This window comes from Monomorium pharaonis, chromosome 3 (assembly GCF_013373865.1).
Source record: "Monomorium pharaonis isolate MP-MQ-018 chromosome 3, ASM1337386v2, whole genome shotgun sequence".
Lineage (NCBI taxonomy): Eukaryota > Metazoa > Arthropoda > Insecta > Hymenoptera > Formicidae > Monomorium > Monomorium pharaonis.
In genome coordinates, this window is record NC_050469.1 from 4757390 (window position 1) to 4778050 (window position 20661).

At 39.1% G+C, this 20661-nt stretch overlaps 2 protein-coding genes across 9 annotated transcripts in view; one reads left to right on the forward strand and one right to left on the reverse strand.

Annotated features, from left to right (window-relative positions):
• LOC105837301 overlaps nucleotides 1-20661 on the forward strand; it is a 115007-nt gene that overhangs the window by 71243 nt on the left and 23103 nt on the right. Inside the window, exon 6 of one of the 3 annotated variants that reach the window (XR_004962540.1) lies at nucleotides 2870-3618. The exons of the other annotated variants lie outside the window; for them this stretch is intronic. The gene's annotated coding sequence lies outside the window, so the exon portion shown is untranslated. Of the gene's footprint in view, nucleotides 1-2869; nucleotides 3619-20661 lie in introns of those variants that run through there. 3 annotated transcript variants of the gene reach the window in all.
• Nucleotides 1-20661, reverse strand: part of LOC105838083 (hemicentin-2) — a 361527-nt gene that overhangs the window by 24665 nt on the left and 316201 nt on the right. The gene's annotated exons all lie outside the window — the stretch shown is intronic.

Below are 20661 nucleotides of genomic sequence, written 5' to 3' on the forward strand. Positions count from 1 at the left end.
GATGATTCCAAAGAGATAGGAGCGAGCGTCAATGGAGAGAGAGAGAGAGAGAGAGAGAGAGAGAGAGAGAGAGAGAGAGAGAGAGAGAGAGAAAGAGAGAGAGAAAGATTTTCTCGCTAAGGTAAGAAACCATTTCTTCTTTTCACCACGAAAGACGGCCTTACATTGAGAATGAATCATATTGAATTGCATTACGGTGAAATCTCCCTCATTGACGAAACACGCGAAATATAATATGCAATTATTCGTCAATTAGTCAGATAATCACAATTTTGCCTTCTAACGGAAATTTTATATATTGCGTAGGATGAACTGTACGATATTAATATATGTATAGACATAATAAGAGACGAAGTATGGAACGTAATTCGTTTCAATAATCTCTATAGAATCTCTATAGAATTAATTATGCAGGAAATTAAATTGCTGAAGTAAAATTTTGTTTTCAAATAAAAAAATGTAAGAGATAAAATAGTTGATATTAAAATTTGCAAAATAATATCTCTCTTTCTCTATATATATTTTATAATATAAAAATTTTATAATATAACAGTTAATAATAAATTTGTTTAATAATCTTTTATATTTCATATATATATATAGTGGAATTAATGGAAGTTGTTGAATTTATAATTTAAAAAACAATCAATAGGATCCTTTTTTAAACTAAAAATAAATATAGATAGAATTGGAATTTTGCGCGATTAAATACAATTGTGTATTTAATCTCATTTGTATATTACGCGCGGGAGAGAATACTAAAAAGGTAAAGAATTTCCATATCTATGAACAACGAGGAATTCTTACTAACTTCTCTAGTTTCTCTTAAAACCGGTAGCAACAACCGAGATTTCATGGAGGAACATGAACACGAGGAGAAGCAGGACAACTCCCGCGGGACGATACGTCGTTTTCCCAACTATCGGTTCGCATCCAACTTTTCCCAGCCTTTTTTAAAGGCCGACAGCTGTGGGTGGATAGCAACAAGACAAATTATCGGGAGGTCATGGATATTCCCTTCCGTCCCTTCTGTCTGTCTGTCTGTGTTTCTTTCTCTCTCTCTCTCTCGCTCTCTCTCGTGGCGTTATTGTCCCATAAAAGCTCGTGCGATGTCCAGGAAGTATGTGGGAATGAGAGTACGAATGGCGTATAAATGTATAGGATGGCTAAAAATAGGTAGATTCCAGAATAGTTCCCGCTTTATTGCTTTGCCTTTACCCGAATGGCTGCGTATTACTGGTCAGCGCAATCGGCAAATCACTCAAACGTTCAAACGTTTGGCACTTTAACGTACAATCGCAGAATATCTGCATAAAATTTGTGACTATCATACATTAAATAGCTTGCGATTTTATCTACTTTTCATCAAATTTTATTGTTAAAATGGTGCAGTTTTTTTATTGAGATACATCTTATATTATTCCTTATAAATTCTGTTGCAATTATTGTGATATCATAATATTAAATTTATTTATTGGTTGATCGTTTAATTGTTACATCATCGATTATCTTGAAAATTTAAGTATTTAACTACGATAAATTGAGAAGCGATCTATATTCTCAGAACTGTACAGAGCAATGTATCCACATACACAGAGTAATATATACTTCGATACTTACTCTCTTGAGAGCCTTCGGATATGTCGTGTTCCGTTGGTAAAACAAGAGTCTATTCTATGTTGTTTTTACGAGGAAATTTACTGATGGAAAACATCGTTTTCCTTTATTTATTATCGCCTTCTCTATACGGAAGTAATTAAATAAATGCAGCCATGATTGCGTATCGTTAAATGTGGAAAATAAACTACGCTTAACAACTTTAGCTGAGAAACATCGTCTAAAATAATGACGCTTTACAATGTCTATCACTAAAAGTCGTCGCAAATTTTCCTGAAAACTTCCCCCGAGGACATATAATTTTTTTTTTTTTTTATTTAATAATGTCTTTCATAAATTAGCGCGAAGAGCAAAAACATTTCGGAACACTGAATAAGGAGCCGGGACGTTCACTCGTAATACCTCTACGTGCAAAAACTTTTACTTCTCATTAATTATTACGGACATAGCGATTTTTCATATGCTGCAGAATATCGTGCGTGTCAATATGCTGATATTAATTATTCCCGGGGCTCCTTGTAGGGCAGATGGTGCGAGAGCTTGTACGCCGTTGCGAGCAGTAGCGAAAGCGGGGAGCAATTTGTTGCCGAAAACAATTTCGCTGGGCTTGACATCAAACGAGTTAAAAGAGTAACGGTGCATTCACTTTTTATTATTTAACAGAGCCGTAGGGAGCGCAATTAAGCTGGCAGCGTAAGCCAGCAGGGAATTCGTACATTACGGCAGTATCGATTAATTTGCAGAATAATGACGTAATTAAGTTTTCGAGATCCTGGGGACTACTGGCGATCTGTTTCCCGATTGTTCTACCGAATTTCTAAAAGGGACCTCGAATATGACAAATACTTGCATTGATGATCTCAAAGAAACTCGTGACTTCGTCGCGTATGCACGTATCTCCATTTGAAAGTCAAAGGGGCTCCACATCACCTGTTTCAGCAGAGAAAACTGTAGTGGCGGAATCGCAAAGTTTTAATGAAACAATATGGCGTTATAAGGGATATCAAGCCCGACATTGTTGTATGGAGCACGTAGGAAAGTTTGACGGTACAGCGAAGTGACAGTGTTATCACGCGACCCTATCCGCCGTAGAACTTTAAATCGAAAGGGTCGGGCTATATAAAGAAAGGATATGCACGCGGATCCGGCCGCGTTGTCCGAACGAGTTTCCGACTCGTCAGAATGCAACGGGCATTCGTATGTATAGCCGACTATCGCGACTCCCCGAGCGTGATGTTTGGTATTCTTACAGATTCGGATTACTTTGCTTGCGCGTCGGATGCGTCGAATGCGGAATCCGAGAAGCTCAAGTGCATCCCGGGACTATCAGTAATTCTGCCTATCCGGTTATGGCTGCGGCAAGAAACGCGCATTGTGACTGCTCACGTACAATCCACAAAGAGATTTTATTTCGTTCCAGAAAATCGATCGAGGATCCAACACAATGCGGTATTATAAATTATAAAGATGAGCTTTAGCTATAAACAACATTAGCAACAAATATCAATGTGTTATGCATTTGTTCGTTTAATCTTTCAATATAATTGATACGCTTTCAATATAATTGAAGCATCAAATTTTTTTAAATATTCATAGCATGATATGTAGTAAATGCCAAAAGTTTCTAAAGATATAAGAAAGATTATAAAATGAAACAATTATTTTTATTGTTCAATATAATCTTTTGATTTCACCTTTGACTTCAATTTATTTTTAGAAAGATGAATTAATTTTTCTATATCATAAATATTAATTAAATATAAAGATAAGTTTTAATATTGCTAAATACATATCAAGTCTAGTTAATTGGAGAATAATTAGATAAAAATTTTTTGTTAAATAAGAAAAAGTAAACTTTCTCCTCTATCATTTCTTAAAAAAACAATCTTCAACTTCTTCTTTTTGAGATCCTTTCTGTATAAAGCAAATCTTTCCGCCAATACACATGTAACATGAATATTTTAATAAATAAAATATTTAGATATTTGTATAAAAATCCTATTTTTTACGTAAAAATATTATCGCATAAAAGTTATTAGTAAACTGACGTGTCTGATATATTATTTGTACCTATATTCCAGGGAAAATTATTCAAAAACTGCTTGCACACTTCAACGGTATTGATTTTTCAAAATCCCAAAGAATCTACATAATTAATAAACATTTAAGCGTAATATTCTTTTTTGTAATAACAATTGGACAGACTTTTGAATAATCAAAAATAATGCATGGCTTATAATTGAAACATGGAGCATATCAAAATAAAATCAAAATTAACAGAAAAAATTTATTTACGTAAAGGAATAAACATGTCACATAAATCGAACACAGAGAAAATAAACCATTCCATTTTTTCCATTTATTTGTTGAGACTAGTTTTGCAAGTTGATCTATTATCGAATACAATTTAGTGGTATCGGAAAATGCTCAGTAAAAATTCCAAGACGAGTAGATTTAAATGTCGTTCCACAAGCGGCAGTTTGATGAACATGAAAGTGAATACGAACAGCATTAATCATAGCAATCTCCGGGCTATCGATTTATTCGGCACGGCGAGAAGTTTACCGCCAATAACCCGACACCCGAGTGGAAATTGATCGACGCGTGACGGCGATAACTTTGCCTATTACGTGTCGGCAAAGTTTATGGAAAAAGTACGTGTCGCGACTATAGTCTCGCACGCGAGAAATGCTGTTTAATGCGATAGAGATGGCTATGTGCGAACGTGGTACGGTTAGATGTCACGTTTACAGTCTCGTGGATGACAGGTAGCGAGAGTTTCATCGCGGCTCTTTAATGTGGTCAATATTTGTCCGCGAAACGAGGTTACTACGAAACTTTGCCGTTCGCGCGCATTCCATGCACGAGAACGTAGAACCAGTTAAAAACTGGTACGTATGGAGCAATCTGTATTTATTATTCGTCGCATCTCATTGATAAACGACTGTGAGACAAAACATATGAAAGCATACGAAATCTGAAAGCTTCAGGTTTTTTTTTACGCGGAGAGCCATAGATTAAAAAAGTTTCACCCGCGTAGGCAATGCAATAACGTAGATAATTACGGATGTAACCGTGTATAATTTTCACGTTATTTTTGCATTATTACTTAATTGTTAAATGCATTGCTCTAACATAAACGTGCGTCGCGCGGTCAATATTTGTTCAAAACAAAATAAGGTGATTATGTTGAACTGTTGCGAGAGAGAGAGAGAGAGAGAGGCAACGGTGTCGCGTAGCAGTTTAATTTAACTTAATAAACAATCTATCGTCGTATCGATCGATTGGCGTACAGCCCTACGGTACGCGCGCGTACGAATTTTGTTAACTGGCAAAATTGACAATGGGGAATAAGTATTCCTTTTACGAGCCATGATTCTGAATACCAACAAGTGCGGCCTGCGCGTGCCAACATTCATTCTCGAAATCTCGACTCTCTGGTGATGCGCCTCTGTACTTTTCTCCCCCATCCTTTCGCGATCCGGCACCCCGTGAGACGCGACGGGACGCGGAGGAAAAAATTCTTGGCACTACCTCCTGGATACTATTATTTCGTATTCTCTCGTCGAATACGTCGTCGAGTTCTTGCGAGCGTCGTCGGATTCAAGCTGATAGCCTACTGCAGTCGAGCTGCGCGCTTGAATTGTACGCATAATCTACATCGTGCATCACGATAGGGGGGGGGGGTAAAAATCGCGCTCGATTACGTGTGATGGTTTGATTAATATTTCTCGGTCCCGTAGACTCGCGCCGTACCATTGTGCGACCCGTTTGTCGCTGGGACACACGTATCGGGCATTCACGGGCGATGAGCAATTATTGTGTTTGCCTTCGAGTTGGTGCTGTGCGACCTTTCTTCGTGATGTTGAAACTACATCAATGTCAGAAGACCGGAACTGCCGACTGTGTTGCTGAAGTTTTGATCGCTGCACAATGATTCGAGGGCGACGCGTGAAACATACGCTAAGATGTGTTTCGATGCAAAGCCAGGTTTGCCAGGAAGCACTGAACCGTGTAATGTAATGTTATCTCTTTTCTTGTCAACAGACGTCAATAAACTAGCTGTCTGAATTCACATTTTCCTAATTTATCGAACGTAAATTACACCGTGGTACATTTTAATCTCATCTTAATTACTAAAATTAAAAATTGAATATATATTTTATAATTAGGAAACTTACAATTAATATTATTTTATTTCATATTCGTCGAGATTACTATGTAATAAACAATAAACAAAATTCAGCAAATTTGCGTAATTTAAAAGCTCGCTAATCTCCGCAATAAACTTTCTCTTGGCAGAAAAAAATCGCAATGTACGCGCGTTGGAAAATTTTTCCAGTTACATATCGTGTTTCGCTTTCTCATAATTTTTCCGGATACCCTTAATGGCAATATATGACGCCTGTGAAAACCCGCCTGATACCATCCCCCGATCATTTTTCCGGGCGCTTCCCCATCGCGCGAACTAGGCGAAATCGAATATCGGACGAAAGTTATCTTGGGGAAAGGAGGGAAAAATACAATTTGAATGCAGCGTGAAGCGGCGAGTCCAAACTCCATACGCGAAATGCCCGTTCGTCGACCCCGTTGCGCTCCGGAATCATTCTGCACCAGCCCCTCTCGCACCCCTCACCAACCCCCGTTTTCGTGCTCCCTCTTTATCGCGCGGTACCCTAGCTGCACAGCACAGCACATGCATACGAAATATATGAAACGACCTAGTGCCAGTGCCAAAATATGGCGTCGTATATTCGGGGGTCGTATGAGAGGGCGAGAAAGAAGAGCGCCGCCGCGATTGGTTCGTCTTTCTCGCGAGAGTCTCGGATACGCGCTCTCCTGTTTCACTACGACGACGTTGACGTTGCGACTTTACGCTTCCTCCTCCAACCCCCAACCTCCGATCACAAAACGATCAAACTGTGAGCACATAACTGTGATAGTTAAAATGGAAAACAAGTCGAGAGCGTAGCTCGCGGCCATTTTCCCCAGTGCTCTCCGAGAAAGATCGGAGGAGCGCGACGGGGATTCTCACAAGCAACACAATACAATTTGAGCAACACAATTCCTCCGCCTACGAGCGAACTGGCTACGCAACGGAGCAGATAAATAAGAAATGACAGATATATCGAGAACAAAACTCTGGGACAAAACCAGCCAAGTCAACCTACAGAGAGAGTTGGCGGTTGGATTAAATGTCGGAGCGTAAAATGTAAATTAAAATTTTTTTACGTAAAATAAATTTTTTTTTTAATTGAACGAGGAAACGCGTACGTGAATTATATAAAACTTCCACTACAAAAAAAAATCACGATTTCTAATATAATCTGTACATTTATTGGACTGTGCAGGTGGCTTTTCGAATTGCAATACAAGCATAACTACCGCGCGTTTCAATTTGCCACTTGAAGCAATTTCCGGGTTAAAACCCGAAACACGGAAGTACGTAGACCTACCGTCCGGTGACTAACGCTTGTTTTTACACCGTCCATGACGTAATGGTAACAAAAATCGCCGGTATCGATCGACAGTTTCAATAAACCCGGCAAACATCTCCGGAAGCCGAGCTCTCTCTCTCTCTCTCTCTCTCTCTCTCTCTCTCTCTCTCTCTCTCTCTCTCTCTCTCTCTCTCTCTCTGTCTTTCTCTCTCTCTCTCTCTTGGTACGATTCGGCTACGTTAGTGCAGCACGTAGCCGGTTAGCGTCCGTCGGGCCGAGTAATGGCCAGACATTTTCTCCGCTCGGGCCGGCCGTTTCGGCAACGCCCGAGTATAAATGGAGTTGTCGATATTATTCGCGACCGCCGGACGAGGTATTGTTCGCGAGTTACGTGCGACCGAGCGTCACAGGCGGAACTAGGCTTGCAGCAGGAAACGGAAACCAGAGGCACCGAGCCCCCTCCTTCGGCTCGTCTGGCTCCTATCCATCGAGTGGAAACACTCGCGATATTAACACTTTAAACCCAGAGCGCGACACAATAATGCGCAATGTAGAAACGGCCGCGATCTTAATGCCGAAAGATATTGAATTGTCGATTCATGAAGAGCCCGGGTAATTTTCCTTGGGCGCGAAGCAAGTTTTTACCGGTTCTTCTTGCGGCCGACGAAAACTTCGTAGACAGCGATCCACGTAGTGACGAAACGGATTTCTAGTTAAGGAGAGGTTTTGCGCGATCTGCCGTGGAACACGGCGCTGCAGATTGCATCCGGGTCGCACTGTGGTAGCCTGATGGCAACAGGGATCTCACTGTAATCGTACAAAAGCTATTTGACCGCAAAAAAGGGGGTGATCTCTTTTCATCAGAAATTTTTTTGGTCATTAATACAATTTGCAGTCTTTCTTTCGTGAGTTTCTTGCGACGCGCTGAATTACAATATAAAATATCACGAGTTTGTTGGCTCGTCTACGACAACTTTTTAAAATTAAAGCGCAAGTGTATGTACGAACCGTTTTTAGATGCTTGAATTATATTAAAAATAGTGAAGGATAAGAATATTAATCGTTCTAAAATTAGTAAGATACACCGCATATTTGATGAATTGTTCGAGCGAGGAGGGAAGGCTGAGAAAAATTCTGTCAGAGAGATAATAAGCGATGGAAGAAGGAAGAGGATCCGTTGTCATAATCGTGTCGAGATTGTACGGAACATTTCAGAATTGGTGTTTTCATCGGCGAACAATGGTGAGCCAAATTCTCCGGGACAACTGCCATGATCGGCAGAATTTTTCAGTGGAAAACGCGATTCCGTCGTGATTGGCCACTTCGTCCGTAGGAAGAGTTTGAGGGGTTGAGAAGAAAGGAGGGTGATGGGTGGGCGATCTACCCCACGGAGCTCGCTGAGATTACTGTCGAACATGTCGACCGGTTTGGACGTGGAGAAATTGTCCTTGGAAGACTCTGACGTTTCATTTTCAGAGCTGGCAACGCGCTGCCAGAGCGACCATTTGTATTCCGCTGGTCGCCCGGCATTGTTTCAATGGAATTTCTTATTATTGCAGCAGCATAAATCGGTTAGTCGCGCATTTTCTTTGCACGTTCCTCCGTATGCCAGAGTTCTCGCAAACAGCTTCCGAATGATACATCTTTCATGTTTAATAGGACAAAAGTAAAAGATGACATGTGCATCGTTTCGACAAATTTAAACCTTGTGAATAAATTTCCATGTGAATAAAAACGTGAGAGTCACATTTCTTCTTGATTTGACTTTATGTCTATATGACTTTATGTCTTTATGTCTATGTTATAAAATGGTATCAGTTTTATTCCTGTAGTAAAAATCAGAAAAAAGTATTCTGTTAAATAAAAAATTATATATTTACTATAAATGGATAAAGGATATACTAGAAAAGTAAAGAAAGAGAGAAGAAAGATAGGAAGATATAATAATAAAATAAAGATATAATGACAGAAGAATCATCATACTTATTTACAAAAAAAAAAGAATTAGAGCAAAATAAGATGCGGGAACGAAAGGAGATTCCTTCAATATTAAACAAAAGAAGAAAAAGGCATACAAAAAATGTACAGAGAAGACAAAATATATTTTGAGAAATGATTTTTAAAGATAAAAAAATAAAATACGACTTAAAGATTTGAAAAAATACAGAAAAGAATTGAAAATAATGAAAAGAGTAGAGCAGGCAGGAAGAGAAAAGAAAAGAGGAAGAAAAGCAAATAGTGAAAAGAGACAATTCGAATAACGGTGATAGAAACAGAAGAATAATTAAGACAAATTAATATAAAAGAAAAGATTTTATTCTGTTATGTTTAATGTTTGATTTTGATTAGCCCTATAAGTAATAATGATAATTTTTAATTTTTTTGTTATCAACGTTTGTCTGACTAAATGAGTGTAAATGATAAATGCACAATATAAATGACATAATTCAATTATAACAAGTAGTTACATTCACAGCCAAGAGGCAAAAATTACAAATAAACAACTTACCGTATTTACTACCAATGAAAAACACTATTCAATATTATTTTCAACTTAACAACAGTAACAGTCACTATGTTATCGTCATATTAATTATTGATCTGTTCGAAATGTACATAATTAAATACAGAGTAGGGATATTATCAATATAAATTTGATATTGTAGATAATAACGAATAACTGCTTGTGCCAACATTAATAATTTAATCCATCTGCCAGTAAACTCGCGTTAAATGCATCGCGCGAACGCATAAAACGTAGCGCGCGCATGTATTTATGCAAGAGTCAATTATTTGATCATATGAAATATTAATGCTACTTTGATGCATCGATAATGCCTGACGTCCGTCAACGTTAGTGGATTATCAGTCGACGCAGTCAAATTAAATTTCCCGCTCGAGATTATCCGCAAGAATTTGCTTTACGAGCGAGTTTTCTTTCTGCTCTCAGTGGAATTAAAATTATCTATACATATAGCTCTCACGTTGACAATGATACTAATTAATCCAGAATCGGAATCATTCTGTCGTGTAATTAATATGCGCTCTTGTATCCGCGGTGCATCCGTCATCCCAGGACGGATTATAGGTACATAGAGTTACAGATCCGTGAGGAGTGCGGCGGACAGATATTGCGTAACGCGTCGAGGGAAAAAAAAAAAGCAGTCTGCTGACGAGGGTGCAAATGACAGAAACGCGGGAACGAAGAACGGTACGGAACGGGCTGCGAATACAATAATATTCGGCGGGACAATGCCGATAGAACCGTAGGCGAGTGAGAAAGGCCGCTGCTATTATTATTAAGCCCGACTGGTATCAGCGAATGAACATCTCTATTCGATTTCACGAACTAAATGAGAAGACGAAACATAATAAATTGCGCAAATGCCCGATCGACCGAAACGGAAAGAACTATCGACAACGACGACGACGACGAGAGTCTCGGTCCACGTCTTGAGATACTTGGGCCGATAACGTTCCAATAAATGTGTTTGCTTGTTGTCGGACCATCTGACGACAGTGAATCGAATGACAAACTTTCTCAAGTCTTTTTACATTTGCATGCATTGCGCAAAACTATTCTACGATCGACCAATGTCGCATGATGAGCCGGTATATTTGCCTTTGTAGAACCGATCGATAAGGTAAACCTATGAGGAATTGATTAGGATTTCCGTTTAATTATACGCAATCTCGCATAGTACGTCATATCCGTGATAAACCTAAGATACATTTGATTTACCTTTGATTTAATTTACAATTTACCATAAATGCCTCGTGCTTCTTTTGAAGATATATCTTTTGCACGTTTTACTCTAATTTTATTTTAATACATTGCAAGTTATTGCAAGTAAAAATTTATTACAGTTTCAGGTGAAACATCTATTAATGGCATTAGAAAATTTTTATCATAATACGTAGAACACGTAATAATAACGGAAATGTGAATGTATGTGCGTAAGAAACGCGTATACACTGATAATAAAGCGAATTGAACATTATGAGGCAAAAGTGTATAGATATTAATGAAATTACAGTTGCGATAGTAGGTAAAACAGTAGAGTAAGCTATCAAATGTGCAAAGTTGAACGATGTTTCAAAGCAATATTAAGCAAGTTAGAAAATCAAATTATTTTGCAACTCATTACAGTGACTGTGGCAGAGAGAGGAAAGAGAGAGAGAGAGAGAGAGAGAGAGAGGGAGAGAAAGAGAGAGAGAGCTATATTGTAATTATCATTCTGCGAACTTCAATAAGCACGCGAAATATATATTGTAATTAAATAAACGTTACGTACATATGTAACCGCGTACAATTACTTCGCCTTAATTTCATCGGATTCCGTCGCGACGCAAGAATCCACGGGTGTCATGCGGCAGGAAAGGGGGAGGGGACGGAGGGGCAGAGGCTAAAATTACATCGCACAATGTTCGAGGGTGCGAATGGAAAAGCTCCGGGGCCAATGTAATTTGCGCACGGGGCTCTATGCAAGTGTCACCGGCAGGCGGAAAATGCTTTTCTCAAAGTCGCGCCAAGTTCCAGCCGTGTCACTTTGCGTAAAACCGGCGGCGCCCGGGCCGAGTCGGTTACTTCGCCGCGACTTCTTTCAAGTCCGTCGCGATACTTCATCTTCCTTTCCAGCGACGAATTCCGAGGACAAAATAGTTTCGCAGAGAAAACCTTTTTCTTTCTTGATCTTTTCCATGCTCTCTCTCTCTCTCTCTCTCTCTCTCTCTCTCTCTCTCTCTCTCTCTCTCTCTCTCTCTCTCTCTTCCCACCTCTCTCTCATTCTGCTACATCGAGGGTCATGTCGTAATTTCAATCTTAATGATTCCGTCCGAGGTTGTATCCGGAACCGAGCGGTAACGTAATAACGCCCGGCCACCGATAACCGGTTGCGATTACGTCGGATGTAAGTCCGTTTCCGCGCGGAATATGTAAGCGGGCGGTGTAGATAAAATCAGCTTATAATCCGGAGCGCGGAAGCGCCGGTTGATTCATGGAAGCGTATTTTTCGGCAACAGCACCTCCCCCCGGTCGTGGCAATCGCGATGGCCACGATGTAATAGAGTAATAGAGTTCTGAAATCAATGGGCTGTATAACGAGTGCCCTGGGAGTCATAACTGTAGCCACCGTCGGGCGTGTGCACACGCACAGCCGTATAACTGCCCCGGCTTTTCTAATCAACGCCAGCCGCACCGGCTACACCGCGTTTGACGTCACACAATGCACCGCAAGAACTAAAGCGACGATCCACGTGAGATAATACGCGTGAACAATACGCGCGGTGGTATATCTGACCGTGAATGAGGTTGACAGGTGCGCTAATTGTCGCGCCTATCCCTACCGCCTATCTGGATTTGATCACAATAACGCTTTGATCGCCGCTGTCATTTATATTTTCTCATTGCCGCATTTCGAATGATTTAATTGCAGTCATTATAGGTCGGAAAGAGTTACGTTTCAACCAAATTCTATGTCCGACCATTGATCGATCTGTATCACTTGATTCGTAATTGTATGCGAAATATTTCAATGTTGTACTGTATTGCGGTGTTTTAATAAATTATATTAATTGTATTAATTACATAAATTATATTAATTATATTAACAAAATATAATTATATTAATAAATACAGAATGCTCCAAAATATGTGGGCATAATTATAGAAGTGAATATATAAATATGAAAAAACATATGTATAAACATTTGTCCCATTTTCCGAATTACGGGCAATTTTGTATTTTCAAAAATTCACATTATAAACTGAAATTATGTAATTGGTTTTATTCCGTTATTTACTAATAATATTTTATAACTTTACAAACAAACTATATTTAATAATGTGAAGCACAATTTGCTTTGAAAAAAAAATTTCTCATTTCTTGTTCTTCAAGTATCGGTCTAATATTCTATTTGTTATTGTAGAAATAGAAAGTTGTTAATTGTTTCTAAAATATTATTTGACCATCAATCTTTATATGTTTCAAATTCTAGATATTCGTTCATGTCTCAAGATATTTCTAGCTAATGATGAATTCAAGTTACATCTGCTTGCGTTACGTGCGCGTGAAGTACCTCAAGATAGCGGTCGTGCAAAGGGCATGATACACTTTTACAAGTATCTGACAGATGCAGTTGCACCGATCGTTAAACACAAAGGGAATCCATGACTGAGACGTACCGCACGTTCGCGATCATGTTCGGCGAATATGATGAGGTAGTGTGTTTGACACCTCCAGCGTGTTCGTCTCTATCATGATAGTCGTGCCTCAGGCTGAGGAGACAACCGAGCAAACAACATATATATATAGATGCATTTAACATGTGTATTAAGCAACGGACGGGATACGCCGGTTATTAAGCAGAGCCTTGCGGTAGGGAAGCAATCATGTGATTCGGTCTTACGTAATAAAGGGAGCTCGGATCGAACATATCTGTGTGGTAGACAACACAAAGATGATGCGTCAGGTAAAATTATTCAAAGCAAAGTAAATAAATATTCGTTAATACGAATGTTAAACAAACATTGAGATTTCTTTGTGTCGCAATGTAAAAAGTGTTAGGAGTAATGAAACTCACGTTTCAAGAATTTACATATTCCATAAAAGAGGGCATAGATATTTTGAAAATTACAGCGTGCTCACTTCCGGAGAAATGTCTGATATTTTGATATAACGTAAATTGTGAAAAATCGTTTCTACATCTATAAATAAATAATTTTCTGATACGCGTAGTTATCTATGTCTATCGAGAGACTTTGTATATGTCAGAAAGCGCTAAGATAGTGTCGGACGAGATGGTATGTTTAGAAAATACCACATTCACGATGCACATATTCTATGTATATTAATTCGGTTTTGAAATTAAACAGCCGGAAGCTGTGTTTCTGTATTTGCTTAACCTTTGCGCACGTATAGATATTAGAAACGCGCGCGCCGCGAGTATACCAGATGCATAAAGTGCTCAGTGAAGCGTTGGGATAACCGCAGGTAACCGCACTAAGAGCTGCGAAAGTGCTATTTTTCACATTACATCGCGGGAAAGGGATTCCCGCACACCGCGTATGAACGTAAATTTCACTTAACACTTTTACGACGGCGCAACACACCGACAATTCATTCTGACCCAGTTTGTAGATCAGCCACAGGAATGGAGCTTCGATGTCGTCCCTCTAACCGGATATAGAAAATCGAAGCTGCATAATCTGACGAATCGAGAGCAACTACTCGACAGTAACCGCGTAGGCTTATCTGATATTTGCTGTTTCAACAATATCGGCCTCTGCGCGCCAGCGATCCTCTCTCGATATAAAAATATCGCGCCACTTTCACCATACGGATATAACGATATTACAAAAGCTTGTTTAATTTATAAATTCCGTTAGGGAAAACACGATAAATCGCAACATTTTTCAATCTCCTATATGTGAATCCTCTGTATTGTTAAAATGAGAATACAATTAAATTTTCGATATCAAATATCTACATACGTATTCTTAAATTACAAATCTGTTAAATTATACTTGAAATGAAATAAAAAAGAGATTTTTCCATTTGTTTTCGCGTCTCTCTCTCTCTCTCTCTCTCTCTCTCTCTCTTTCTCTCTCTCTCTCTCTCTCTCTGACAAAGAGCTCAATTAACGAAGGACTGTTAATTTTCGATTATACGCAACGCGCAAATTTATTTATCGACAGCAAAACAGTGATCGTGCAGATATCCAAGCGAAAGATTAGTCATTAAAATTTGTATCCAGCAGTAACGAATTATTCTATGCACCATTAGAAACAATTGGGCAATTGGATGAAACGTAATTCGATCTATATAATATGAGATTTGGCTGTGCGAGGGGTAAGCGAGGTTGCGGGTTATTGGTCACGTAATGTCAAGTGCACCTTGGGTTTATCGTAAGCAGCATTTGACTCGAGTACATCGATCGATATCGAGAAACATCGGCCAGCCTCGAACTGCTCGAGGTTAGTGGGCACTCTGGTCAGTGGCATGGAAAACGGTCCAATTATGGATGACGCCTTTGATCGAGTTCGCGCGTTTCGCTAAGTGACAATAAAGGGGAAACAGTTCGCTAAGGATCGTCGTTAAAGATCGCTATCGCGTGTTACATCGATCGCCGCTTGATAACGCGCAGTTGCACACGACAGACACGCAATTATTGCAACGCTGGAGTAGATCTGCTGTCACTAACGATTACCTGGGAATAATAAACCTTCCCTTGACTCTTTTGATAGCACTCATTAGGGGAGGATTATCTTCATTAGTTACGGCAGCAATCCGAGTTAACTAAACGTGATGGCTCACAACTCGTTATCGCTCTCCTACAAATTATAACGCACTATCTCTATATTATAAAAGTTAAAGTGAATTTGACATGTACAATAATCATATACAATAAATCAATCTACCGTTGCTATAGCGGATTTTTGCGCACGTTGGTTATAATATGGCTTTTTCCCTACCTTCGCGACAAGATACGTCCTTAACATAAAGATGAAAATATGCGTTTCGCAAGGCGGATTATTGTCAGTGAGAAATGGCAGGATGATAAAATGCGCAGATAGAAAGGATGGAAAACTCGAACAGAATTCTAAAACCACACGTTTTCGATAAAAGCTGGGTCGGCGCATCGCTGATGCAACCGCAAGAAACAGTAGCTCGCAGATTGCAACTCGAGCAAAAAAAAAAAGTAGAGGAAAAAAATTCGAAGAAACTCGGTTTCACCGACAGGGAGAGCAGGCAATGCTCTCGTGAAAAACACACTGCGGACGTTCCCTCTACCTTGAGATCCCGCCGGGACCACTTGTACATCCTTTCCTTCGTCAGATAAGCAGACATCTTGGCCCGACTACAATATAAACAGGTTGCGAACGAATTACCTCACACGCCCACCGTGTAGCAAGCGATGCGTATTTTCATCGTGGAATACTTATATGCTCTATCGTGCTCCATGTTTATGCTACGATGTATGGACGACTATAAAATTAAACTACTTTATTAACTTCTTTGTAACACGCGCAATGTACTATACTTAATAAATGTACAGAATATGTTGATATATAATAGAGGAAGGTCACCAATACTGGCATGCAACTTTATCTTTGGATAACGTTTCTTAAACAAGAGCTAAAAATAGAACTTTGAAAACATAGTTGTAAACTAGAAAATATCTTCTCTTAGGTAGTGTAGCAGTTTCTATAATACTGTTTTATATTTTGTAATAATTAATGCAACATAATCAAAATGAAGAGAAATTGAGCTTCAAAACTGACATAATAGGCAATAACCGTAGAATTTAGACCCCATAATGGAGTTAAGGTAAATTAAATTAATGAACTAATATGATTTATACATGTGTAATTAAGGGGATCCTGGAGAAAAAAAGCTCTAATACTATCAATAATATACTTTGTTATAGAACTATGCAAGTTGCATAGTTGTGATATACATATATATATCGTAATATTAATTAATCGTATGCGATAGACTTTTCAATTTTTTAAAGCGATGTACACGTAACGTCGTGGCAACGTAATTTTAAGGCAAAAGATATCGTGTTGCGTAACTACGAGAAAGATTCATTAAACTAGTCTAGAAGGTAGCCTTTCAAATGCGAGTTTTTTAAGACGCAAAGTGGCAGAGATGCACTACAACTGCCGACATCCTCCGCGCAAAGGAGTTATTCGCAAGTAGAAACAGCATCTTTTGCCCGTACCCCTGATGTAACGCAACGTTTTAACATGGGCTTGACGTCTTGAAAAGCGTCTCGACAAAGAAGAAAACGTGACGTTTCTATTGGCTCCTTTCACCTTCATGAAATAGATCGAAGAGTTCGAATCGTCTTGCGAAAGGTGAACGATAGAACGAAGAGAAATACCTACGTCACCATTTTTCACTTACAACATTTGTCTCTCTATGAAAGCACGGTTTGTGGAATTTTTCTTGAATATAGCACCATCGACGTATTCCAATGTAATAATCAGTAAAAGATCCGGTCCATAATTCGTGCAATTTATTGTAAAATTTGATTCATCATTAAGAATACTACATACGAATATAGTGGGAACATTGTACTTCGGTTTATGATATAAAAACATGCAGCGAAAAATAAAAGTAACGGGCGTCTTAATTAACTTTTAACGGTCTGTGCATCATGTAACGTCACTGCTTTCGTTTTCCAGGATTACATTTAATATTTATCAGCGCGACATCAGCCAGGTATATAATAAATAATCAAAAGACGTGCAAGTCAAAGTGCCGTGGAAACCTTTCTCTGGTATATTAAATTTATTTTGTATGCGCACGCAGCCCGTGTATCATCTTGGAAATTGCATTTAATATTTATATTAAAACACTCAGTGGTGCACTCCGTCGTGTATCCTCAACTTTGAATTTCCGCGCATTTCTCGCTCGCCGGCAATAATAAAGCAGGCGGTTTTGCCCGACCGCGGCGGCGCCTTGATCGATTCTAAAACCCATACGTTCGCTCGCGCGACAGGATACGACGCTTAAGTGCACGATCTTTGCACACTTGGATGCTCCTTCGGATCACGACGGAGCAGCGTGCAATCGGGGGACGCAAGCGGCGGCTGGCGCAAAAAAAAAAGAGTTCAATATCCCACAATGGCGTATCCGGATCGATTCCTCCGCACGCCCGTCGACCGACCGACGGAAGTCGTCGGGGTCTCGTCGGATTTCCCTCGTACATGCCGATAGCGCGCCGGTTTGTCGCCCGTATCGAAAAAGTACGGCCGGAAGTTGAAAATCACGATTTTTGCGTCCGCCCGCCGCCGCCGACATTTGTCCGCGCGCTTGTCGTGCCGGGCCGAGCTGGGCTTTTGTTCCGTCGACAATGAAGCGCAAAACCGATTGGGGACGGACGCTCTGGCAATCGCATCGTCACTCGCGACGATCGATAACAATCAGCGTAGTTCGAATCAGAGAATCCGAGTCGTAATGGCCACGTGCAAAGGGTGACTCCATCGTAGCCCGGTGAAATTGAGTCCTTCCGAGCGACAATGTTTTTCCCGCGATAATTACTCGCATGATCTTGCGGCTTTCCGGCCGATCCGACTCACAATCAGTCGAGGAGGAGAGCTTAACGATACGAATTTGCATTAATCTTTAAAGTGCATATGTGAGTCTGAAAAAGTTAATATCTGATTGTAATAGTGAAACTAATTAAGATTGCTTGATTGGATTCTCTCCCATTTTTACTAAAATAACTAAAATATCGTCAACTAAAATATTGAAAAATATCTTATGAATTTTTTTCAAATTTTTTTGAATGCGTTAAGGTGAGCAAAATGGTGTCGAACGTAACAGACTCACGTGTGTATTAAAGGTGCTGGAAAAAAAAAAAACGTATGCACTTGAGGGTTAAAATTGTCGCTGTTGTACACCAAAGATTCAGACACAAAAAACTTAAGAGGATCCATTATCATTTATATTATAATTCATTTTTAACTTTTGATTCCCTGGCTAATATGTTGTATTTAGAGGAGACAAGATTGGAGACTTGGTTTTGAATGACGAACCAAAAGTGTAAATACTCTCGTGTCTAGATTTAGTTTAGAGTATGGTCTGAAGTACTTTTGAAACGTGTAATTAAAATTGCGCGAGAAAAAAGTTGACATTGTTAAATGTAAGCAATAGAAGAGAAATATCAAACAACAATATACTAATAAGAGAACGCGTGTGAATAATGGGGCCTATCAACTGCTTGCGGCATCGAAATATGGCCGTAATTTTCGACGAGGTAGGAAGTTCTGGCGGTGGCAATTCAGCAATTAAAATCTCATCCGAAGTACGAGCCGGAATCATCATCAAGCCGGCGAACTTTCCCGGTCACCGGAGACAATGAAAGTGAATTTTGATAAGTTCCAAACTCCCCCGGAAACCATCGTTCAGCACCGAGCTTATTAAGAGGAAGAGGGTTGAAACTCACTCGTGATCTCTTGTTGTTTACTCGCGGTGTGCGACGCCATTTTATTTTGCAGGCTCTTTTCTCAGCTTTAATGAAAGGGACGTGATGTTTGCGAGGCGGAAACGGCAAAACTTTGTTGCCGCGACGTCCTCAGAAAGATTCATATCCCAAGGAATATATAGTTTCGTATTTTCCATACAGAGAAAGAGGGAAAGAAAGAGAAAGAGATTAACATGTCGCAAGTCCGAAATGCGTACTCGCGCTAAGCCCAGCATCTCATTCGAGATAAAAGTATTAAAAATGAAGACCGACGGATTTCAAAAATGCGGGATCTCGTAATGAATGTATCAAGCTACGTCTATTTATAACAATTTTTATTCGGGTTTACGTATATTCAATGAATTTGCCAAATTTAATGTAATTTTATTAACTTTGCCTGACGTTACCACTGAATTAATTAATAGAAGACATTTATATTATTTATATGCAGTATTATATATTTAATAATATAATTTCAGACGGAGAATAAATAAAACTCATTCATAAAACGAAGTTAATTTTTTATAATTTAAAAAAACAGATATAAATAGAATAATAAAAAATAAATAAGTCTTAATAATTCAAAATTATTGATTGAATATAATTATGTTTTTAACAAATCTAGCCTATTCATTTAGTACTTCATTATTTTTTACATCTCAGTATAATTTATATTGTTTTTTTACGTTTTTTTTAAATACACAGCAAAATAAAAATATCTTTAACGAGATAAAAACCGCCATCCGCAAAATGGATGATCGAGCGCTTGCGGTAAAAAATCACACGTCATCCATATGTGGGTGACATGGCAGCCGAAGTAAATTAAAAATGTTCAAAAACTCTATATACTTCGTTATCTATTCTTCCTGTATTCTGTTTTATATTCCTAAGAATAAACGTAGAGAATAAATTGCATTAATTGCCAAGACGCTCGAATGCTGCTCGCGTTATGCCAACGCCTTTATTCACGTTTCCGTAGACTCCTTGGCAACTTTTCGTCCCCGTGTATCGCGCCGGGAGCAATAAACGCGCTGCGGTTCGAGATAATCCCGAAACTTACGGGGTACAGCTTCTCTCTTTTATTACCTATTCCGCTAGTAAGAATGGAGAGTCCAAGAGAAATGCCCTTTTCTCAGAGGCGATCCTATCAGAAGCTCGCGCACGCGTCACGTAGAGGAAATAAAGCGGACGAGCGGCGATAATAAAAGCGGTCCTTAAGGGTTCCCCGCCAAATAAATACATCTATCGTGTCACACGCTGACAGCTCTCTTGAACGAACTCTGGTCCCTTGTGTTTGAGAAAAACCTCGCAAAATGTACGAATAGTCGGACCGAGATATAGCTCTGATGAGCTTTGCCACGATTACTTCTGAAGTGTTTTAGGTCGTCAGTATTTATTGAGCGACTTTATTAACTTATTGTTGCCCAGGATTCGATATAAATATTGACCTAATGCTCTGATGAATTACTAATATCAGGAACATGGTAATCCTGAAATAATTTGTATTTTAATCCATCGTATTTAATATAGAATCCATTGTATTTAATATAGAATAAAGGCAGAATCATGACAAACAATTAACTTCTAATTCCAATTAATATTGAAATTTCATTACTGCCGAATAATGGGA